Raw genomic sequence first — 25,055 nt, 5'->3', positions numbered from 1 at the left:
TCGGACAGTTGGATGTGGCCCAAGCTGGGGCCAGTGATGCTGGGGCCATTGGATGGAGACTCTCAAGAATTACGTTAAGAAATTACATTACTATTGATAAATTGGAGAGGGTTCAAAGAAGATCCACGAGAATGATTAAAGGAGCAGAAAACCTGCCCTACAGTGATAGACTAAATTGAGCTCTTTGAATCTAACCCAGACAACGTTGAGGAGTGACACTTTTAGACTGTAAAAAGAAACTACGTGGGCAACAACTACTTAATAATGGGCTCTTTAATCAGCAGAGACAGGTAACACAGTCCAATGGATGGAAGCTGAAGCTAGACCAGTTCAGACTTGAGATAAGGTGTACATTTTCAATGGTGAGCATAACTAATCATTGGAAGAATTTACCAAGGGTGGGGGTGGATTCTCCATCACTGACCATTTTAAAATCAAGATTTGATATTTTTCTAAAATCTGCTGTAGGAATTCTATTGGGGAAAGTTCTATGGCCTGCATTATACAGACGGTCTGACTAGATGATCACAATGGGTCTTTCTGGCCTTGGACTATATTAATCTAGCAAAAAGGAAGTTCTACTAAAGGTCACATAGGGAGATATTGTCCGGATTATTACCTTGGTTGGGTAAATGTGCTAAATTTTAAGGGCTGATTAACGTAGTTAACTGTGCTTTAATGTAGAGACCCAGTAACTAGGTTTCTGGGACACTAGAACTGTCTTTACAATGGTCAAGAGCTATGGGCTGGTTGCACTTTTTCTAGACAGGAGCTGATAGGTAGGCAGAGAGGTTGGGAAGGTGACTTTTGCAGGTGTGTATCTTTAAATTATTAGGTATGGAGGGAAAACCCCTTTGCACAGTGGTCATGAAGCTTTCTAGTGTCAAAATAGACACCCTGCAACCCAGAAAGCGAAAACCATGGGGCAAAAATTATTTGGAAAAGGAAGATCCTCTCTAGAACTTGCTGGGGAATGACAAGAGGAAAGAAATACAGAAGAAAAAAGGGCAGTCTGCTTTTGCAGCCACTTTCACTTTATAAAATATGCCCCCACTACCCATTGTCACAGGCACCAAAGGGTGCTGCATTGCATCAGTGCTAGAACAAATCTGCAGCAGGCGTCAATCAGCATAGCTCTCTAGAGGATAGCATCGGTGGATGAGATCTTGGTGAGATCAGAATCAGGTGCTCAGCTGGTACAACTCACATCTTTTTCCCCCTTGCCCTCAAGGCAAATGTTACACCAGTTATGGGCCTGGGTCTCCTCCCACAGTGGCATAAACTAAGCGTGGAGGCCAATGGGGCAGCTCCTCAGCTGATGTACATTGGCATAGCTGTACTGAAGTCAGTGGAGCTAAGATTTCTGCCCGCTGGGGATTTGGCCCAATGGAGTTACACAAGGATAGGCAAGGAGATAATCCGATCCTTCGACTCCCCGAGGTTGACTGCCTTACTTACAGCCTGGCTCTTACAACCTCTGCTCAGGCTGGGTGGCACTGAGGTCCCTGGAACAACTGGTATAGACAGGAGCTAACCCAAGGGCTTGACATACATGGCCGCTTACGTCAGTAGAACTTTCACTCGGATGTGAATAAGCCACCTCCCTGAGTGACGTAAGTTACACCAACCCAGGTGTCAGTGTGGACAGCGCTATATCGGCAGGAAAGCTTCTCCCGCCAACATAGCTACCGTCTCTCGCAGAGGTGGATATATTTGAGCTCTTCCGGTGGCATGAGCATCTGCATTAGCAACCTTACAGTGGCTCAGCCCTCCCTCCCCTCAATCGTAGCGCTTCGAGTGTAGACTAGCCCTGAGTAAAAAGTGGAGAATCCGACGTAGACTCTCAGCTGCTTACCAATGTGCATCTCTCACCACCGCACCTCGTGCTGCACCTGTGTTTGACCCTCCTCTCCTTAAGGGAGGACAAAGGGCCTTTTTTCTCCGACATCTGGGAACTATTAGCCTTCTATATAAAAATAAGTGTCACATACAGCAAGTAAAGATACAGGCGAGAGAAGGAATAAGCCTTGGAGAGAATGCAGAAAAGATCAGGATGATAGGGCTATACTACCAACAAGACGAGGCTTGCTTGACACCTAAAACACCATTGTCTTTGTGATAAGGGTTAATTTTTCATTATTTTTCTGTGCCACAGCCTATGGTATATTTTGTCTCCTCTCTCATGCCCATGCCCAGCTCACATTAACTTGCCTGGAAATTATGCATGTACATTGAGAGAACAGATCTCCCTTTATGTCTTCAGGAAGGGCTGGTGTATGATTTATGAGCGGGGAGGGGAGCACAGAATATAGAAAGTGCCAAATTCAAGAATGTCTAGAAAATGAAATGACAAGGTGAAACCTAGCTGCCTTCAGAATTAATTACTGAAACAAGAGGGCCGAGGCAGCGTGATGTGTGCTTGCAATGGGTGCTCCGGCCTGCTTCAGGTGCGAAGGTACGTTTGTTCATGGCTCACGGTTTTCATCTCCGCACTGACAGGGTGATAATTCAATCCCATAAAGCAGCAAATTATCACTGACTTCTTAGTATTAACTTCCCTCCCCAACAGACAGCATTTAAAAAATCTCTTTTCAAGGCCTCCGAATAGAGAGAAATTACCATGGCCAGAGATGACTTATAGGTTTATCTCAAAGACATCCTATAAATAACACCTGAGGCTCTACATTAATTAAATAAATCTCATAATTCACCCTATCCAAATTGTACCATATCCTCAATGGCCTTAATAAAAGCACATCTTCCTTCCCTGTGTTGCGCTCACACACACAATGTGCGCGTGTATGTAATTATCTGCCTCTAGCCATCCCTATATAAAGCAGGATATGTGTGTGTACACAAACACCCCCTCCATTCTGTAGCACAGACGGGCAGGAGCAGGGTGAGTTACTATATGTGGTCCAGCTCTGCAACTTTGCTGTCTTAGAGAGCCGTTGTCCTGACAGCTCCATTAATAGGTATAATTTCTCATTCTGATTGGTGGCCTGAGGGCCTGTCACTAAATGCACGTATCAAATCAGTGAGGATCAAGCGCTGATGCTGGCCCTTTGAAGACTTGCGAAGTCCAGCTGATTGTCTTTGCTGCGCGGAGCTTTCCCAATATCTTTCTCTTCCTTTTTCATAACTCTGCTGGGGCCAGCGTTGCAGGCAGTGCACCTGATTCTCCCCTGCCTCGTGATTCTTTACAGCTGTGCAACATAGGACATGACCCACTGCCTGTGGTGTGAGCAAGAGGAAAATGCAGACTGGGTAGCGTGTTTTTCTCCATTGGGAGGGAATGCATCCTTGCCATGGAGTTGAGGCTGGTTCAGACATCAGGCTTGGGTGGCTTGCCCTTCCCCAGTTCTTAGGTTGTTGTAAGCCAGCTTATCCCCCGTGGTGGTTAGGATGGCCATAAAGGCTGCTCTAAGTTGTGCCCTGGCTCCTATGGGCCTTAGGTCTGTGCTGGAATCAGGAAAGCATGTGTAAGAATTCCTGAGCTACCTCGGTGTGGGCTAGTTACCTGAGTAGGCACCTAGGGGCCAGGGCAGGATTGTACCTGGATGACTAACCACTGCTGTGGCTACACTCCCCTATTAGCAATCAAAGTGAGTTCTTGTATGCCTATGCATGCAGCAGTCGGACCTACCAATTGTAGTACAGACCTACCTTGACACAGCTGGAGGGGGTAGGAGCCCCCACCTTGCCGCCTCATGCCCCTGGCTCCCCTCACCTCATTCTGTCATGCCCAGGTATTCCAGCCCATGGCACAGCCAAAGCTCACCTGTGCATGCTCCGATTGTCCGTTGGAAACACGTAACCAGCATTTAGGGGTGAGCTTCCCAGGAGGTGATTTCAGATTAGGGCCTCCATCTGCCATTTGCTGCTGGGCTCTCGGGACCAGATCCCCAGTTTTAGTAGAGCTACGTTCATTTACACCTGCCGCAGATCTGGACCAAAGGCTCACCAAGGCCTCTGAGGGCCGGGATGGGTGAACCGAAACCAGAGCCTTCCTCTGAGAGTCAGTCGTTGGGTTTGACGTATGGAGCGGACCATTGGGATCCACATTGGGCCCAAACGCGAATGGCTGTGCAAAGGCAGGGTACGCAGGCATTGTACAGGGCAGCATCTTGGAGGGGTCAATTCCTTCCCCAAGGCTGCTGCGCGGCAGCTTCAGGGCTGCTACTGCAATTCCTGGGCCTGTGCTTACAGCTGCAGCCCCTGTGTGTCATCCCCCCCGCCCACTGTCAGAGGGCTGCCCCCCTCCTGCCGCTCTCCTACGTGGCTGCTTGGAGAAAGACCCCCTGTAACGTCCCTCAGCCACCTGCTATGTTTCTGCTGCCTTTGGGGCCTTCTCCCACCTGTGCCACAAGCCACAGGAGCAAACTGCATGTGATGCCCCCAGTGCTCCAGTTCCCTGTGGTGGCCTGACCAGCTTGTGCACGGACCCCCTGCTTGCTATGCTTTGCATTGTCCTCTCTGACTTTGACTAGCAATGGTATTTAGAAACTGTTCCTCCAGCCCCCTGGCAGCCTAGGCTGCGGCAAGGTGCATCTTAGTTAAGATTTGTAACATCTTGGCACCCTCCTTTCTTGGCTCCTGGACAGCTGCTGTCAGTCTGCTACATTCAACACAGTCCCATCGTGCAACTTGGCTAGAGAAACATCCTAACTCTTCTGAAGGTAGCCGCTCAGGCTGTGCCATGCAGTCACTGTAGGCTCCCAAAAGTGATTGCATATGGTTTTTTTAAGGTTAATAACGTGATCATTATTTTAAAAAAAATTCAAGACCAAAAAGACACATTTTAGTAACAGATTTTGTGAATTAAAGAACTAAACTCATTACACCAGTATTTCGCCACTGAAACTACTAAAACTGGAGTGATGCAGTGGTGAATCAGGCAACAAATGTGTATTTTACCTTCTGAGTTGAAGTGCTGTAATCCAAAACCGCTAAAACTCATTCACAGTGGGGGAAGCCCCTCTTTTTAAATGGTTTGTTTTTAAATGCTATTAAGACAAACTCCTCTCCTCCCACTTTTCTACTTCACTTTGAAAGAGAGAAACAAAGACAGTTAAGTTTTCTCCTGGCCTGATTTAGAATAAATTTCAGCATGGAGCACACTTTTAGTGTTGAGTATTATTAAACCACTCAAAGCAGGGGTTTATTCTGGAAAGCATCACAGATTTTAGTACCAGTTGGGGGATTGCTGGAAAGATAGGAGCACCAAAATGGGGTGGGGGAGGGTTAAAGGAAAGAAAAGGGCTTAGTGAGAAAGAGGCTTTGTACTCCTGGTTTTCCTGGTCGTGATTCAAGTGGCATTTTCTGCTGAATATATTAACGTTTGGCCATACAAGTGATGTGCCAATTCCCTCTGCCCTTCAATGGCTGAAATAACTTTCTCCTTTAGAAAGGGGATGACAAAGAGCCCCGCGAACCCCTTCCGAAGCACATCGAATCTGTGATAAACTTCATAATTAGCTTCTGTAATAAAGTACTTAATCTGAATAAATGCTCTTACTAATTACAACAGGAAGTTTTGTTAGAGCAGTTTACCTACTGCTGAGACTAAGTGCTCTCCACTGGCTCTGGGAACCAATATCCACTTGGGCCTGTATCTCGACAGGAGCCCCAGGCCTCAATTAGCCCTGGTAATTCCAAATGAAAACAATTCTCCATTTTCTCATTAAAAGATGAAAGAGGAGGGTTTAAAAAAAAAAACACCCAGTGATGATTTTGCTGTTGCTTCTGCTGTGAGGAAGAAGCTGCTTCTCTTTCATGGCCCCTGATTATGAAAGACAATGGGATTAGTTCAAACCGAGTTGAGAGGCCTGGGTGACTCCTTTACCGGCTAAATTGCCAGCGAGGGTGGATAATGGGAGATTGATTAGGGTTAATAGACTTATTTTTACAGGTCACGCCGCACAGCACTCTGGGTTGTGGCGCTCCAAAACATATTATCGCAAGCCATAAATCAAGTGGCTTGGAGGCAATTCAGGCCAGCCTCCCTCTGAATTGTTGGCTAACAATTGATTTTTTTTTTTTTTTTGGTCTCCCTGTTGCTACTGCCTACCGCTTCTTGCCCCACAACTCCTCAAGCCTGGGCTCTGGTAGCGGTTCTGAGCACCTGCTGCCAAGGGGCGGGCACCCTCAACACCCATAATTGTGGTGCTGAGCATGCCCCATGGCTTACAGGAGCGGACCCTGCAATGCGGCCATAGGATGATTCTGACGGCTGGGAGGGAGGAGTGGGGAGATGAGTCTTGTTTGTTTGTTTTTTTGTTATATGTGGATGTTAATGGAAACCTACAAAACCACTCCATGGAATTCCCAGGTTTATTTTCTCTTCATTTCGAAGGCTCTCCCATGGCCTATGGAAGGCTGTTTTGCACTCAGTGATCAAAATTACTGCAGTTGAGTGAGATTTAGAAAAGGGGGGAGGGGTAGAATTCCCTCAGTGTAACTATTTATTCTACAGCATGTAAACCCGAGAAGAGGGGGGTAGTTCATACTTAACATTTTGCATAAATCCAGTCCTGGAATTTGTTTTTTAAAAGTAAACTCCACATTAAAGGGAGTGGTTTGTACAGAGGTTTTCTGTACTGTGTTCTTCATGTAAAGAAAACCCCAGGCAGATGATCTCCTAATAGAAGAGGAAGTTAAAAAGAGTTTGCTCCGTGAATCTTAGAACAACAGTTAGAGACGTTTCTGACATGAGAATGAGCCGGACTGGGATCTCACTTGCGGTAGTGTGAACCCTGAATCTCTTCATTGCCTTACTGGATTTAAACAGAGTTTCAAAATGCTGGTTCTCGGCACTTACATTAGCATAACGGAGATCAAAATACAAGTTTTCCCCCATTTTCTCTTTAATTAGCAATAAACACAAGTTCCACAGCACGCTATTCTCTCACGACACAATTCATTGTCATCCACAAGTACCTCTGACCACTTAAAAAAGAAATACTGCAGTAAAGAAACACACACGCCAGCTTGCAACAGCGTTGCTGCAGCATTTTGAACAATTGCTGTGCGTACCAAATTAAGTGCCAGCAGTATACTCAGTACTGTACCAGATGTTAATCTCAAAACAGTCCTTACCCTGTGGTGGGAATAATTTAGTCTGTGCATGTAAATTCAATACAACAGCTTGTTTCTTCCTCCCCACAGTGCATCAGTACTTTGAAAAGAAGAAAAAAAAAAATCAGCAGCAGCATCTCCACACTCATAAGCAACCCTACAATAACAGACTAGTGCATGCAGCTGAGCATTCATGAATATATCGGGAAAGAATTACCGCCAACGTATTCTTATTTATTATTATGGTGACGCCAAGAGGCCTCCACCAAATTCAGGAACCTCGTTGTGTCTCTGTCCCAAGGGGCTTATTCTTTAAATAGACAAAATGTGGGAGAAAAGAAATATTATCCCCATTTTATAGATAGGAAACTGAATCCCAGAATGTTTAAATGACTTGCCTAAGAATCTCATTGTCTGTGGTACAGCCAGAAATGGAACCTGGTGCTAAGGCCCAAAGAAGAGAGAGATGGAAAGTGACAATTAGGAACGACTACGTGTACACACTTTCCAATGCTGCGCCCTGCAGATTCAGGCTTTGTAAAGTGCGAAGGCAACTGAGTACTGGGAAGAGGCTAATAAGCAGCTGCATCACAATGGCTTTAAAGAGCTGTCAGGGCCAGCGGTGGCAAAGTGGAGTCAATTGTTCATGGACAATAGAGATCAGGGAAAGGAGAGCATTTCAGGTCATCCTCAGCTTCCTTGCAAAACAAAGAGGGGCCCAGGCCCCCTATTTGAAAGGAGCCTCTGAACAAGATGAGGTAGCAGCACTTACGTTGCCATTAGCTCTGAGCACAGGCTGCTTGCTGCACACACAGATGACAGGTTGCTGCCATGTCGACTTTTATGGGGACTGGTCCAGCAGAAGTGCCCATTGTCTCGTCAACAAATGGCACTTCTCACATAAAAGCTTTGACTGACAATTGCTGGGAGCCAGCCGCTCTTCTGTGATCTCTTATGCAACAGGGTTTGTGGTAACACCAGTGGAGAACACAGACCTGAAAAGTGTCTTAAAACTGCAGCTTCTGTGCTGTCTGATCTTCCTGCTGGCACAGTCAGGTCATCAAATAAAGGACGAATAGTAAAGTTCATTAGCTCCTTCGGGAGTTTCAGTGCTGGTTTCAAATGGTTTTGCATACGTAAGGTCTCACTGCAATAAGAGCCAGATCATGCCCCTACTTTGGGTTTCATCTGATTTTTCAGGTTATAAAGTCAGGGTAGGGAGAGGAAGGATGATCTAAGGGTTAGGGTGTCAGCCTGGGAAGTGACACCCAGATTCAATTCCCTGCTGTATCAGAGATTTCCAATGGCTGGAAACGAAAGCCAGACAAATTTAATTAGCAATAACAGTGAGGGTGATTAATCAGTGGAAAAAAGTTCCAAGGGTAGCAGTGGATTCTTCTTGCCTTGTCTTCAAATCAAGATGGGATGTGTTTCTGGAAGAGACGCTTTAGTCATACGGAAGTTGTTGGGCTAAATGGGTGAAACTTCATGGTCTGTTTTATACAGGAAATTAGACGAAATGGTTTAAGAATGGTCCCTTTTAACATTTAAAACCTGGAGTTAATTTCACAAAGAATGGTAATGAGCCTAGGTGTCCCATTCCTTTCCCGAATGTAGCTTCTCTACCACATGATGGGACGCTCTGCTGGGTTCTCCTCCCCTGGGAACGGGAGGAAATTCCATGCAGGTATTTCTCCTTAAGTGCTTGCATTCCCGAAGGCAGTTGCGATTTCCTAATTATGAATTAACAGGCCAAAGGTTCATATTGGTTGTTGAGTCACCATAAAGCCTTCCACACCCTGTGCTGCATGAGGGATGTAGGCGTTGTGGGGGGAGGAGTGGTTGTGAAAATGATCTTATGCTCTTCTTCAATAATCGTCATTAAACTCATTTCAGCTTTTGTATGGACTTCAGCCATCTCAGACCATTCATCAAAGAAGAATCTTTTAGTCAAATTCCCCTTGGGGGGAACCCAACCACCCTCAGTTGTAGAGCAGGGAGGCCGGGCTAATGAAAGACACGATGCGGGAAGAATCACATCTTCAAGCACTGTCCTTCATTAATATCTTCAATAAACAAACACCCCTGCCTGATATTACTTTCTCTTACGCACCCACTGTTATCACTTAGCTGAATTCCACATGAAAGCACACTTGTCATAAACCATTTCGACTACTAGCCAGAGTTAATATATTAGCACTCATTTCATTTGCATTTTAATGGTGAGACTACACTTTCAAATAAATGACTGTACTTTATCAAAGAATTACTTCACTTTGACTGTAATGCTTCTTTCCCTTGTGGAGAAAAGCTTGAAACAACCACTCCAGCGGCTCCAGCAGAACCGCAGGGTTCAAGAATATCAGCTTTGCTTTTTATAGTCTAATGTTGACTCAGGAGAAGAAAAATAGCACCATAAAAATATATATATATATAATGTGTGTGTGTGTGTGTGTGTGTGATGTCTGTCTTCGTACTGGAGGGTGACATTGATTATGTAATTCCAGTTCGCTTCTTTATTTACACTGACTCCTCTTGTTCATGCAGAATAACTAAGAATTATAGGTGGTCTTGGAGCAAACCTGTGGGGACAAAGCATTGGGGAATTCTGGATCTAGACAATCCCAATCTCAGCTTTGTAACTCAAGGCCCTTCTCTGTTTTCAAGCTGGCTTCCACAGCAAATTAATATACAAACTCTCTCCACTGTTAAGAAGCCAGGTTGGAACCCGGAATGCCTAATTGTGACTGTGCTGATAGCTGCCATCTTGGCTGATGCTAAGGAGTGAACTGACGGCTTCCAGAGCTAAAAAAGCACAAATCTTTATATCTTGAACCAAAGAGCCAGGCTCTGTGACTAGATTCCTATCCTCTGTGGATCAGGCCCAGCAGACACCAAGCGCACACTGACCAATGGGTTACGCTATCTTCTCAGGCGTCAGAGAAAGCAGGGGAAACATGAGAGGAACTAAAAACACTAGCTGAAAGGGAAGGAGCAGCAGCCTGCAGTTATCACATGCAAAATGGCCTCCCCCAGCTACACTTGCTGGTTTCTCCAACATTTAAAAAAAAAGATTCCAGAAGGGGAGGCTGGAAGAGACTCCTTTAAGACAGTGAACTACCCTGGCTGCTTCTTGGTGATCAAGCCATCACAGAAGGCCTGATCTATTTCCCTCTGAAGTCAAAAGACAGCTCCGGGGAAACTGCTCCTAGAGACGAGGCTGATTTCCCAACTTTCTGACGGCCAGAGATCAAGGTGGAAGACACTAAAGTGTCAAAGATAGATATGGCCTTAGATACTGGGTTTCTACAGTAATAATCCAGATGCTTTTTGAACATCAGCTGCTTCCTGTGTTTAAAGTTACACATTCACCAATGAGCTTCTGGTGCAAGGCACTCAGACAAAACCCCTGGACGACTTAGTAGAACTAGCCTCCTGGGAGGCCTGAAAGGCATAGAAGAAGAACTGCAGAGGAGGTAGGTGATATTGCAGGTCAAGAGTCAGACTAAGATGCATTGGAAGCTTACGGAGAAAAACTTGCACAGAGCATGACAGAGCCATAATTAGCTCTAGTTGGAGATGTTAGCCTCCAATTGTTTGGGGTAGCCCATTTACCCATTGGGGAAAAGCCCTGTTTTTAAAATATTAGGTTTTGATCCCATATGCAGAAAAGGGAAACAAACACAGGGAGTTGATAGGCAAGAGGAAAACTTCAGAGCAGTCACTGGATCTCCAGGTACTATTACTAAGCCACGGGTGAGTGTGTGTCATAGGTCCCGTGTCTCTGTCCAAGCCACAGAGGATATGATTGTGTTACAGCCACAATTCGGGAGAGTTGCAGCTGCAGTTCATGCTTTCAGCTCTGCAGGTCCCCAATTCAATCCCCAGCCATTACATTTGCGTACTGCTTTGGGTGAAATATTAGCTAGAAGTGGCAGGAGTTCAGATTCTCACATACTATTTCAACTGCTACTTGTTTTTCAGCCTAGCTGGAAATTCTTCAAGAACAGCCTTTGTTACGGCATTTCATTGTTTCTGGTCCCAGCCTGATCCCAGAAATACAGAGGGGAATAGTAGAAGAAAAGGTAGCCAAACTTTTTCCAGCCTCTAACTGTTCATTTGTAGTTCTGATCCTTTCCCAACTAGATTATCCAGTGCTTGAGTTTTTTTCTGCTGGATTTGAGGTACTGAAGTCATTTCTTCCCTTGTATAATGGCACTGAAAGTCCACACTGGCATAGCACTGTCCCTAAGCGCTACTTCACAATCACTCATCAGTAAAACAGATGGCCAAGCAGGCACTAGTTATTAGGAGAGGTGGTACCAAGCTGCAAAACTTGGATCTAGGCCAGGATCTGGAGTTCACTGTTGTTTGGAGCTGATATCTGAGTGGGGCCCATCTCTATAAATGAAAGAATTTTGCAAGAAAATTGCAAATGCATCATTTCCCACAGCACACAGAGATCCTGCTTAATTGCCACTGGGATTCCACTCCCTGGAAAAACCTGCAAAATATAAAACCACAGGGGCAGGCTCGACAACATCAAATCGCCCTGAAACAAACAGCAGAATAAACTTAAACCAATTTCCTGTTCAAATTGGAACAAAAATGAAGTGTCAGCCTGCATTTGTTGAGAGGAATGATGCTGGGATGAATGACACACTTGTGTACCAAAAAATGCATGTGTATTAAACCCTGCATTAAATAAAGACAGGGTGGAGAGGTAGAGCTATTGTTTGCTGCATAACCTGTGATAATGAAGGATGCCGGGAAATTGTAATGTGTGAAATATTAGCAGGCATGATAGAAATCCCTTGCAGCGTTTTTCACCCTTTGTTACAAATTAGCATATTGTATTGACAAACTGAATAACGAGGCTCTAAAACAACCCTCACCGCCTGTTTGCAAGAGGGCTGCGTCGAGGCCTAAGATTTGTGAGCATCTGCTGGACAAACTGGTTATTGATTCAAAACCACTTTATTTTAAAGGGAATTCTAGTGCTGGAGAAATGCACCAGGCTGGCTGGCAGCCTCAGAGGCTGACCTGGACCAGGGACAGCGTAGGCAGTAGCCGTTAGAGGGAGCTTCCTGCATGCCACCTCACCCCGGGGCCCGGCCCTACAGGAGAACCACTCATGTTCCATGCCTGTTCTCAGTTGCCCTCGGTATCATAGAACGCTAGTAGCAAAGGTGCGGTATTTGTGTGACACAGACATCTGACCACTGGGAGCTGGCCTCCGACCTATCCAACCAGTTTTAATCCTATCAGCCTCCCACATGAAGAACCTCAGACAAAGCTCTTTGCCACATTATTTTGCATGTATTCAGGGGTCGATCGCTGGCTGGGTGGGGACTTTGACACATGCAGAAATTTGCTTTGCTATGCTGTGTTGGAATGCTACAGTCCCCCTGGGGATTTCCGGGCTGGTCCCAGAGCTCAGCACGTGTTCCCTCTTTGTTCAGCTGACGTTCTTAGTTGGCAACCGATGGCCCCCTCTCTCTTGTCCTGTCCCCTCTTAGACCAGTGATTTTGAAATGCCACCTGTCTTCCCATGAGCTTGACAGAGCAAAGGGCAGCCAGGTTGGCTCAGGAGGGACGTGGGTAGCTCATGGATATAGGGGAAGTTCTCCCCACCCCGCCCTCTGCTAGGCTGTTCTGGAAGAACCAGGCCCACTTCGTTTAGAGCACTGAGGACTGAGACTAATTCTTCGAGAGCTGGGGGGGTGGGCGTGCAGGGGGAGATTGGCTTCCTACTTTCCCCCAAGCGTAGCCTCCTTTGCATATTCTGCACTGGTACCTGGGGCTCTTGGGGACACATGTATGGAACAGTTTGTCCTATCCCAAGAGAGGAAGGAGTACTCGGACTTCTCATAAATATGGGATGCTTGCTCAGCCTGCTTGTATGCGCTTTTTTATACCTGTGCAATGAATGATGCTGTTTGGATTCTGTTTTGAGCCTGTTACTGTCCTTGCTACAAATTATTTAAAGGAAAACTGCAGTGATTAGTGTAATATTTTAGGTAGTTAGGTAGTTTTAGGTAGTTACTGCAGTGATTAGTGTAATATTTTAGGTAGTTAGGTAGTTTTAGGTAGTTACTGCAGTGATTAGTGTAATATTTTAGGTAGTTACGTACACTGGAGAGTATACAAAGAGAAGGAGAGAAATAATATTACCTTGCTCTTACATAAGCTTTTTCATCAGTAGATCTCACAGCACTTTATAAAGGAGGTCAGTATCATTATCCCTATTTTACAGAAGGGGAAATTGAGTCACAGAGATACTAAGGGATTTGACCAAGGTCACTAAGGAAGTCTAAGGCAGTGCAGGGATTTGGCCTCAGCTCTCCTGCCTCTTAGGCTACCAACTACACTAGTAGTTTCAAAGAGGTCTTATCCCAGCTTTTAATTTTGCACCTTCAGTTGTGGATGAAGACAACTGCAGGCACAAATGGTTGGGTTTAGACATCTAACAATCCCACTGCACCCATAAGTCAGATAACTAGATGCCTGAATGCTAAGGTTTGATTGCATTCGCAGTTGACAAGTGAACATAAAATTAAAAGCTGCTTTTTGGAAAAAATTGCCACGTTGTTTGTGTGTCTGCTAAGGAAGAGGTAGAAGAGAGAGTTAGGATTTGTCTACATGGAGGGGCAATGTGGTCTATGGGGTGTGACTTCTAATGTACTGCGCATTAATTGGTTCAGTAGATCCTGGTAGTGTGCACTAATGATTACCTAATGCACTTTAACTAGGCCGCTTGCTTTAACATAGTAGTGTTTCAAAGTAGAGTTCACACCAGCAGAGTCTACATGGACCAGTTAATGTTCAGCATGTTAGTGCACTTGAGCAATCACACCCCCATAGGCTGCATTACCCCCCTGTGTAGACAAGCCGAAAGACTCTAAATCGTGGGTTCTCAAACTGGGGTTTACAGTCTCCTGGGGGAAGGTTCATGAATAGCTTTCAAGGGGTTGTGACCATTCTGCCCTTGGCATACGGCTAAAAGGGAATGGAGGGGAGAGAAGTTCGGGGGTGTGGGTGGGTCCGGGTATAAAATAGATTGAGAAGCACTGTCTAGATTGTTACAGCAAAGGAAGATTTTAGGAGCAGCACTCACTGTTTCTAGATCTGCTTCTCCGGCTGAAATTCACCCCTGTGCAAGGGCTGGTTCTTCAGGGTTTACAGCAGTTGGCCCCCACAGCATAGAAGGTCTCAACTGGCCTTTCCCGCAAACTTTCAGAAGTTCACAGACTCAGGCTGTGGGCTTTCTAAGTTTGTGCTGCTTCAGTGACGTTCCGCTGGAATCCTCCATCACTGATGGTCATAAGGGCTCTCGGAGATCTCGTGGTAGGAGCTGACCCTCTCTCGTATGTGTGACGCCACTTGTAGGAGTTTCTTTTGCCACTATGCGAACCTTTGCTCTTTTCATGTCAGTGCTATAATGTCATGGTTCAGGCCTAGGAGATATGGACCTGCACAAAGGCAGCACGTGCCTCTTGAATTTGGGGAGACTGGTTCCACCCTAAAGCCCACCCCTGCTCCGCCTCCTCCTTCAAGGCCCCCTGCCTGTACTGCTAGCTCCTCTTGCCCTCCCCCCCCCACTCTTGCTCTGCATCTTCCCCCTGTGCCTCCCTGGCCTGCCGCTTGTTCCTGTGGAGACCCTGGGCCGGGAGGAGGAGGTGGAGCAAGGGTGGGACGATGCAGGGCAAAGGCGGAGCCTCGGGGGCAAAGGCCGAGCGGGTGCTTCCAGCAGTGGCAGTTGTTTGGGGAGACTTAGCCTTATACCTCCCCCACCCCCAATGTGCCTGCAGGTACATTAGCTCTGTCATTACCGACACTCATGTCGCTGGTGGTCTTCGGCGTTCTACTGGGGCACGTGAAAGGATGGCCTTCAATGTGCTGTCTAATCAAGACTTTATAAAGTACGTCTTCTTCTGCAGACGGCGTATAGCTATTCAGAGGCTGGAGCTGGTACAACCAGCGTTAAGAACAAAGCCCTAGAGCGTCCATGGCCACTGATGAGCTGAAACTGTTCACTGTCTAGAGGATGAGACGTTAATCATCAGCTAGGTCAGAGGCTTTTAACATGAGATTTAGGGCCAGGGTGGTCTCGTTTCTAAATTTGCGAAGCAGCTAGCACAGAGGGGCACAATTCTAATCGGAGCCTGTGAGCGCTGCAGTCACCGATGGATGACGTCATTGAAAGGCGAAATAGCTGCAACGAATTCGGAGTTTGATCATGGTTGAAGCCAATAGGAATTTGACTTCAGTAAGGGGCACGAGCAGGCCCTGGCTCTGTAATGATACTTGTTTTAGGAAGAGAAGTTATGAGCTTTTAGCAGTAACAGCTTGGTTAAGTTCTCTGGCATGGCTTATGCAGGAGATCAGGCCAGATGATCATAATGTGTCCCTTCTGGCTTTGAAATCTATGAATTTTCAAATAAATAACTCTACTGGAGGGAAAGAAAATGCAAGAGGATGGATCAAAAGGCCCCTTTTCTTTAAAATAAAACCAAACCCATTGTTCTGAAGGTGGTATTTTTAGACTCCCAAAAAATTAAGGATACAAAAAATAAACTCTGGTGACAACCATCCTGGTTCTGCTTTGAGCCAGACTTTAATCCTAACGAGGCCTTCAATTTGAACTATTGCACTGCACTGTCTTTGCATTTAAATGGGAAGGTGGCTCACGTTTTATGTGTTGCTTTATGGGGATTTCTTTGCATCCTTAATACCTAACCATTCAATAGTACTCTGCTTTGTAGAACCCAGGAGATAACCTTCCGAGCAGTATTGGTTCTTTTATTTCCAACCCAGGAGTAGTTAAGAAACTGTCTACACATCAATGACAAATTATTTCAATCTGAACAAGAAATAGGGCAGTAAAGATCGCACTGGCTGAAAACTTAAAAGAAGCTAGAGACAGAAAAAGATAAAAAGAAGAAGAAAAATCTCTCACTCTCCCAAATGTAACAATATAGCTAATTGGTACAAATGAGAGAAGCTTAAGAAACAGACCTGGAGATTAATTGCAACATTCTCATCTTTCTGTCATTAGTTCCAGTGGTTCCACATTCAATATAGCAAAGGATCCATCAACCTTTTCCAACAAAAGCTTCTCATTTCTGAGCACCTGTAACTCAGTTGTAGAAAAGCCCAGCTCTGAGATAATGCTTGGTGTGTGAAATCTCACTCCTGCAGAAGCACATTTCTTTATATGGTTAGTATACATCAAACAAACAAACAAACCCAATCAGCCAAAACCACCCGGGTGGGTTGTGTTTATAGATTCTGAATATGGTGGAATGGTCTGGTCTGGTCACTGCTTAGGATTGCAGTAAAAATCGGAGGGAAAGACTTCATTTTTCACTGATTTCTTCCTGTCTTGGTAGTCCATTCTGAGGCTCGGTAGTGCTTGGTTATGAAGCTGGGAAGAATAATTTCCTCCACTGCAGGAATCGCTGGGTGAAGGTCTATGGCCTGTATTATGCAGGAGGTCAGACTAGATGATTGTAATGATCCCTTCAGGCCTTAAAATGCATGGCAAAATTCTCATTGACTTCAGTGGGACCAGGATTTCACCCTGTGAATTTATTAATCCTTTTATCAGTGGTAGGATATAGTCTTCCAAGAGACGATGTGTGAGATATTAAACTGACACAGTCCTATCCTGATCCCCCTCTCTTTCCTGCCTTAAATACCTTGTCTTTTGTTTCACCTTGGGGTGTGTCTGGATGATGGTAAGTCCCTTGGGACAAGGACCATCTTTTTGTTCTTTGTTTGTACAGCACCTAGCACGATGGGGTCCTGGTCTCTGACTAGGGCTCATAGGTGCTACAGTAATACAAATTTAATAATAATAATAACAACTGGTGAATCATGGTCTATTAACCTTTATGGGTCCAGAGGTTTGGTTCAGATAAGCACTCAGAAGTCTGGATACTTTCCAAAGCCATAACTGAACTATTCCAGTCTCTTGAGGCAGGGAATCTTATGTGAATGGATTTGGTTGTAAGATTTCTGGTACTCCTTGAAAACAGTCGGGTGAAATCCTGGCCCCCTTGAAGCAAAATGTAAGTTTTCCCATTGACTTCAGCATCAGCAGAGCCAAGGTTTCACCCTAGGAAAATAACTTTACTGCTGTGGGAACCAGATAATTTGGAGGCAGCTGGAAAATGAAAGATAATGAAGGGGGCAGAGGAACACAGGAGGAAAGATACTTCAAACTTTTGATAACCTTGCCTCTTATTGCATTCACACATGCTGGTTTGCTCGCCCCCAGCAGAGAGTCCAGACATGGTAGAGTTCTTTCTGGGTACACAGAACAGGCTTGAGGGATTCTGCTGCCCTAGACGAACAAGCACATGTATACCCCTGCCACCAGTTCAGTCTTGTGGGTGTGATTTGACACGTGGACGTGCTCTCTAATGGAAGCTTCAGTGAGGGAAGATTGTAGAGTGAATGCCTCAGGGATTCTCCTGAAATGGAGATCTCCAAAACAAACGTTTGGCTCACAATGTTAGAGATGTTCCATAATCCTGGATTTGAACATTCCTGAGCTTTGGAGGGGTTCAGAATCTGAGCTCTGATCTTGAGCCAAAAAATAGTGTAATTTTTTTAATAGTGCAATTTATTTAATTTTTTATTTTATTTTATCTTTGTAGTGGGTGAAACCCAAACCCCAGCGCTGAATATCTAAACTTGGGAGAGCTTGAGACCTGGATCCGGATCTGACTTTTAAGACTTACTGCCTATATTTAGTCATCATGATGGCCACAACTCATCACCCATTCCTTGTTGCTTTTCAATGAAATCTTAGCTCCACTGGGAATTGGACATGAGACTAAAACGCTTACAGAAGCAGTAAAATACCTTGGCAAGTACTTGATCGATACGTTATATGAACATTCCCGACTACAGCGGAAGAGGATTCTGTGCTAGGGTTTCTCCACTATTTGTGCAACATCAAGGACTCAGTCGATATAAAAATAATAATAATATCCGAGCTGATGGAGAACAGAGTGTGATTCAATCTTTTTCATATGTATTTTCTTTCAGGAAACAATGAGTAGGGTGGCAAAACTGAGTATGTTCTTTGTAACAATTCCCCTTGGGCCTCCATCAGGATTGGTCACAGGTAGACATATAGAAAGGGTAGCAGCCTGCTTCCTTTTCTTTTGATCTGATGCTTTTTAAGTATGGCAATGAAAGACGTATGAAATGTCTGCCGCATGAGCGCACAACCTGCGGACACTCTGGGGTCAGGGAAATCTATGTGAGACAGTGGCACAGGGAAACAAATGAAACCACAAAGCAACCACATCATTGTTCAAGACACAAACTATGCATTTCTGCTGACAATTTGACTATTCAGGGCCAAATTCTAATCCCCGCAAACAAGCTTTTCATCACAAGAAACCTACACTGGGCTGGGGAAAAGAAATCCTTCCTCCTGAAAGGGAACCAGGGTGCAGAGATGCAGATGTGTCTGCCCTTACAGCCATGGGGCCATAGAAACGAGAGCTGTGTGAATAGCAGACATATTTTGATTTTCTGACAATTCAAAAAAAAATCATTTCGGTTTAAACCAAACCCAATTTTTTTTTCAATATTTTCAGTGAATCAAAACATCATTTTGATTGAGTTGAACAAAATGGGGTTTTTTTCTACCTGATCTGAAGCATTTAGTTTTGATTATGAGAATTGTAAATGGTTTTTTTTTTTAATTTAAAACAATAAAATTAAAGGATGTTTTGAAATGAAAAGTCATTTCAAATGGAAACATCAAAACACTTTGAAACAAATTTTTTTTTTCCCAGAATTTTGTTTTTTAACCAAAATGATCTGGCAAAATTAACACAAATTTGGGAAACGTTTTGGTGTTGCTGAATCTGCATTTTTTACCCAAAATATTGTTTTGGACATAAAATTATGCCCAGCTCTAATAGAAACAGATGTGGCATCTGAAACACCCCATTTACAGGGATTTTGGGCAATAGAAATTCAACCCGAACCTTCAAGTTCTGCTTCGCTTGTGTGAGACTCGGAGATTTGCATTGTAAATTGCCTCAGGCTCCCTTGGAACTTGGCCCAGTTTCATTCCAACCTTTGCAGAGTCTGACTTGGGTTTCGGCTTGGAAACTAAGCTGAAACCAGGCAAATCTGACTTGGTCTTGGGTTTCATTGCACAGCTCTTGTTTGTTGATTGTAAATCAAATCCATAATTTTACAGAGGATATGGAATGTGTCTGCAGATGATAAGGATGCTATTACATTACCCACACAGGGCTGCCTGGGTGACAAGGTCATCCCATCTCAGAAATATACTATACATCTGATACCCTCAGTGCATGCAGAGGAATTAGAGATGTTGAGGTCATTTGACTGATCACAGCATATAGAAATTCCCTGTGTAGTTTATTTGCTGCTCAAGGGTTCTCTGTCTTCCTTATAAATCTTCAGGTTCTATCTTCCAGGAAAGGCCAAGGGCTACTAACTAGCACAAGGTCTAGTCCTGAGAGAGACCAAACAGCCTCATCTTCTGCTGAAGGACGTTGATGGTCCTCAGCATTGGTAGAGAATAGACGTCACCAATGCAGAGGGGTAGGACAAGGCCTTTGTACTTAGTTAGCCTTCTTGTGAGGTCTTAAATGACTCATAGGATGAATTTCACTCAGCAGCAGTTCGGAACTTTGGAGGATCAGGTCTTTAGGACCCAATCCTACTCTCAATCAAATCAATGGCAAAACTCTCAGGCCAAGATCCTCAAAGGTATTTAGGCACCTAAATCCCATTGATATCCATGGAAGTTGGATGTCTAAATACCTTTGAGGATCTGGGCCCCAGTGACTTCAGTGATAACAGGATTAGGTGGATAGTTTGGACTTCTTCACATCTTGATTTCTTGCTGTACTGTTGCAATACCTTTTTCCACTAATATTATTTTAAGTGCCAGCAATTTCCTTGGGAAGCCTGTTTTCATTGACTTAAGGCCATTATTGCACATTCCTCAGTCTGACATCCAAGCCTGTTTCTCCAGGTAGCAGTGAAGTGATGATGGCTGGAAGGTTTGTTCTCTCCTGAACTCTGTTGTGTAGCTGCCCAGCTGCTTCCTGATGATCTAATTCCTCTATGTTGACTCTTTCGCCCGGAAAGAGGGATAGCAGTTCATAAATTCAAGGTATAAAGACCTTCAATCCACTTCTCATTCCTCCACTAACACTTTGGATCAGAAGTCTAATTCTCTCGTTTTTTAATCTCACCACAAAGATTTTTTTTTCTTTTTGCAAATGTTGAAAAATGAGAAAGTCACATTGTCCAGTATTGCTAGCATCTTTCTATACAGCCCCAGATTAGACCCAAGTGGCAAATACAAATGTTCTAAATGATGCAGGGGACATTGACGTGTTTTGTTCTTATTCAGAACAGGTGAGGTCCTGAACTTCTCACTCAAGATAAACTCCTGGGCAAAAATTGAGCATGGTCTTCAGGATTTGGCTTACTGACATTAACGGGAGCAAAAAGAAGTCATTTACCACTGGAAACCTGTATTCAAATTCTGATTTAAGTCAAATGAAAAACTGCTTGATGCTCTTTCCTGACTCTCTGTTAACATTGATCTACTTTGCAAATTCCCCGCATTGTACTGGAACAATTTGAGCTAGAGTCTACCAAAAGCAGAGCAGATCCAAAGTTTTAGTTTAAGAGAAGCCTATGACAAGTCTGTTTTTTCCAATCTATCCCAAACAAAACTTAGCTGACCTTTTGGACAAGGCAGCTGATGTCTTTCAGGATGGTATCTAAACCTTAACACACACGACAGCAAAAATTGTGGTCTAGCTACCTATACACGAGACAGTGAGGCCCACCACAGGGTTCACAAACTATTTAAAAGCATACCACCCAATTCTTGTATGCTACAGTGGATAGTCAAGCTCGTTAGTAGTTTCAAAACATGCAGTGCCACATTCTGTGGTCAATTACACCACTGTACAAGCTAATGGGGTTACTTTGGATTTACACTAGGGTCACTGCGGGCTCTTAACGTGCCCTTATTGTGTATAAATAACAAACCAACATTAATCTGTCCTTGATCTTTGGCTCCTTCTGATGATAATTTATATGGTCTGTTTCCTGCTTGGACTGGCTTCGTTTTGGGTCTTGGTTTGGAACTTGATTTGGAAAGACCTCATTATTGCAAATGAAAAGTAAAAACCAATATGAGACTCACCATCCAGCAGGACACAAGAGGCTGATGTTAAATAGGCTTGAAATACATGGGGAGTGATTGCATTCCTGCCGTGATATTAAAATAGATATTTCAGAGCTTGTGCTCAAAACGCCAATATCCATTTGGGGCCATTTGCTTTCTTTTTATTGCTCCGTGGCTGCGCTTTCCTTGCTCCTAAGGCATCTTTTTAGGACAAGAAGAAATTATTCAGCATTACTCTGTCATCTGGCTAGATCCCTGCCAGCATGCTGTGGCTTTTTGATATATTTGTGTGCTAGTTTGCATGCTCACCAACTATTAGCAGCATGTTCGCCCTCTCCCCCTAGGCAGCAGGCTGGCAGAACATTGCTGTTAACGTGAAGCTCAGCACACTTTAGAACGTTCTCGCCAAATTGCATACTCCGAGCAAGGCCTAAAATGTAATTAGGTTTGGAAGGATTAGATGTTTATCGATAAATGTCAATTTCACGATACACACACAAACTGACCCCAAAAAATCAAAATGCACAGATAGGCAAAGCAAGAAAAATGCTGCTTGAGAACTTGTAAGTTTGATTTAAGAATATTTACTTTGTATATTTTGACATGTGATATTGTGTTTTAAGGTTGTAAAGCTTTGGCTTTTTTAATCTCGGAGTCTACTGGAATTAAATTATTATTGTTTGGTCCCTTCCCAGATAACAGCAACTGTGAAAATGTAAATAGATCTTTAAAAAAAATCTTAAAAAGAAACAAGACACAAAAGCTAATATTTTAAAAAGAAAAAATTAAGTACATCAGGAGCAGGAAACCAGCCAAATAATAGTCACTGGGGCCACTTCACAGTCAAGGTACTAAAGGAGCATTCAAGGAAGACAAGGCCCTTGTGAAGAAGATAAATGAATTTTTTGTATCAATCTTTGCTGCAGAAGATGTGAGGAAGATTCCTGCACCTGAGCCATTGTTTTTATGTGACAAATCTGAGAAACTGTCCCAGATTGAGATGTCAGTAGTAGAGGTCTTGGAACAAAATCAATAAATTAAAAAGTATTAAGTCACCACTACCAGATGGGATTCACCCAGGAGTTCTGAAGGAATTCAGATATGAAAATTGCAGAGTGGTATGTAAACTATTGCTTAAATCAGCCTCTGTATCATATGACTGGAGGATAGCTAATGTAATGCCAATTTAAAAAAAAAACTACAGTGGTGATCCGGGAAATTACAGGCCGGTAAGCCTAATTTCAGTACGAGGCAAATTGGTTGAAACTATAGTAAAGAACAGAATTATCAGATGGATAGATGAACATGTGGACAAGAGTGATCCAGTTGATATAGAAAACCTTTGACAATATCTAAGGCTCTTCTGCAAAGTAAGCAGTCATGGAATGAGAGGAAAGATCCTCTCATGGATCAGTAACTGGTTAAAAGACTGGAAACAAAGGGTAGGACTAAATGGTCAGTTTTCACAGTGGAGAGAGGTAAATAAGAGGTCCCCTAAAGATGTGTACTGGGACCAGTAATGATCTGGAAAGGGGGGATAACAGTGAAGTGGCTATGTTTGCAGATGATATAAAATTGCTGAAGATAGTTAAGACCAAAGCTGGCTGCAAAGCGTTAGAAAGGGATCTCACTAACCTGGGTGCTGAGCAAAAAAATGGCAGATGAAATACAACGTTGATAAACACAAAGTAATGCACATTTTAAACATAATCCCAACCATGCACACAAAATGCTGTCTAAATTAATTGTTATCACTCAAGAAGGAGATCTTGGAGTCAACATGGATAGTTTTCTGAAAACATTGCTCAGTGTGGAGCAACAGGCAAAAAAGACAACAGAATGTTAGGAACCATTAGGAAAGGGATAGACAGTAAAACAAAAAATATCATAATGTCACTACGTAAATCCATGGTACACCCACTCCTTGAATACTGCGTGCAGTTCTGGTCACCCCATCTCAAAATACATAAGTCAGAATTGGAAAAGATATAGAGAAGGGCAACAAAAATAATTAGGTGAATGGAGCAACTTCTGTATCAGGAGAGATTAAAAAGATTGAGCCTGTTGATCTTAGAGAAGAAACTACTATGGGTGGTGTGATATATCAAGGGCAGAGGGTGGCAGGAGAGTGTATGAGGGGAGGTATGTCAGCCCCAGGATGATCAGGGCTTTATTCCCTGCAGCCTAACTGGAGTCATGAGGGGGCAATTAGGAGCCAGCTGAGCCCAATTAGGGATCAGCCAGGTGCTCCATAAAAGGGCTCCCCCCTCAACCCACAGGGCACAAGGTGGAGGAAGCTAAGGTGCTGTGTGGAGCAGACTGAAGTAGCGAAGTGTGGGAGAGTGGAGGAACCCTGAAAGGAGGTACTGAGCCCAGCAAGGGGCAGCAAGAACATAGGGCCTGAGAGGCCAGAAGGACTGAGGGGGGAAAGTAGCCCAGGGGAAGAGGCTGCAGCTCCAAAATACAGAGCCAGCAGTATACCACTGTGGTTCATAGGGACCCTGGGCTGGGATCTGGAGGAGCAGGTGGGCCTGGGTACCTCCCCCCTCCCCCAGGGAAGATGGGGTGACGGGCACTTTCCTGGCCCCCCAACAGGAGCAAAGCATGAGATCCACTAGAGGGAAGCCAGCCATAGGCCACAGTGGATATGAGCAATGTCTATAAAACCATGAGTGGTGTGGAGAAAGTGAATAAGGAAGTGTTAATTGTCCCTTCACATAACACAAGAACCAGGGGTCACCCAATGAAATTAATAGGCAGCAAGATTAAAACAAACATAAGGAAATACTTCTTCCCACAACGCACAGTCAGCCTGTGGAACTCATTGTCACTGGATGTTTGTGAAGGCCCAAACTATCACAGAGTTCACAATAGAATTAAATAAGTTCATGAAGAATAAGTCCTTCAATGGCAATTAACCATGATGGTCAGGGACACAATCCCATGTCCTGGGTATCCCTAAATTTCTGGCTGCCAGAAGCTGGGACTAGACCTCAAGGGATGATCACTTGATAAATTGCCCTGTTCTGTTCATTCCCTCTGAAGCACCTGGCCAGAAGACAGGATACTGGGCAAGATGGACCATTGGGCTGACCCAGTATGGCCGTTCTTATGTTCTTTAACATTGATATTATCCGTCATAATTATTTTTAAAAAAAATTGAATTCTGCCAAGCCTAAATATAATGCAGGCAATGTACAGCTGGGCTATGCAGCTTTTCATTCAAGTGCTACATTTTCCCTTTTAAATATTTTTTGGAGAGAACTTTGATGTTGGCAAACCAAGTCCTGTATTTATGTACAGGAAAGGTACAAGAGAGGTAATAGCAATACAAGCTTCTCCCTGCAGCACAACACACTGCCAAGGTAGCTGATTCCTTACCTGAAAGGACCATATCTAGGGCTGTGCAGAATTCACTCAAATCAACTTATTCAGTCCTTGGCTTCTCTGTTGTGCTTGCTGAGAAGATGTAGCTTAGTGGATACAGCTCTAGGCTGGGACTCTGGGGCCTAGTCCTGGCTTTGCCGTTAGACTACTGGGTAAGTCATAGAGTTTAAGGCTAGAAGGGACTGGTCTCACCTCCTCTATGTCACCGACCACCAGCACCTGCCCATAAACCCAGCATTGGGACTATTCAGAGAATCTGTCTATGTACACTTTATGAATTATACGTGGGATTATGAACCCGTGCAGATCGCTATCAAGCTGCAAACTCCATTTTGCTGTTGGGTTTGTTTGCCTTGAGAGAGGCTGGCTTCTACCAGGA

At 44.2% G+C, this 25,055-nt stretch overlaps 2 long non-coding RNA genes across 2 annotated transcripts in view; both read left to right on the top strand.

Annotated features, from left to right (window-relative positions):
• Positions 1–20,664, top strand: part of LOC137152911 (uncharacterized) — a 67,102-nt gene extending 46,438 nt beyond the window's left edge. Inside the window, exon 3 of the long non-coding RNA XR_010919657.1 lies at positions 20,501–20,664. This is a non-coding gene — a long non-coding RNA (uncharacterized lncRNA). The remainder of the gene's footprint in view (positions 1–20,500) is intronic.
• Positions 20,665–23,579: 2,915 nt separating this feature from the next.
• The window catches only part of LOC137152908 (uncharacterized), a 154,988-nt gene continuing 153,512 nt past the window's right edge, over positions 23,580–25,055 (top strand). Inside the window, exon 1 of the long non-coding RNA XR_010919654.1 lies at positions 23,580–23,652. This is a non-coding gene — a long non-coding RNA (uncharacterized lncRNA). The remainder of the gene's footprint in view (positions 23,653–25,055) is intronic.

This window comes from Emydura macquarii, unplaced genomic scaffold (genome assembly GCF_026122565.2).
Source record: "Emydura macquarii macquarii isolate MOO-44397 ecotype Brisbane River unplaced genomic scaffold, CSIRO-AGI_Emac_v2 contig_1230, whole genome shotgun sequence".
Classification (NCBI taxonomy): domain Eukaryota; kingdom Metazoa; phylum Chordata; order Testudines; family Chelidae; genus Emydura; species Emydura macquarii.
The sequence above is the reverse complement of the archived record's forward strand: the minus strand, read 5'-3'. Positions and strand labels throughout refer to the sequence as shown.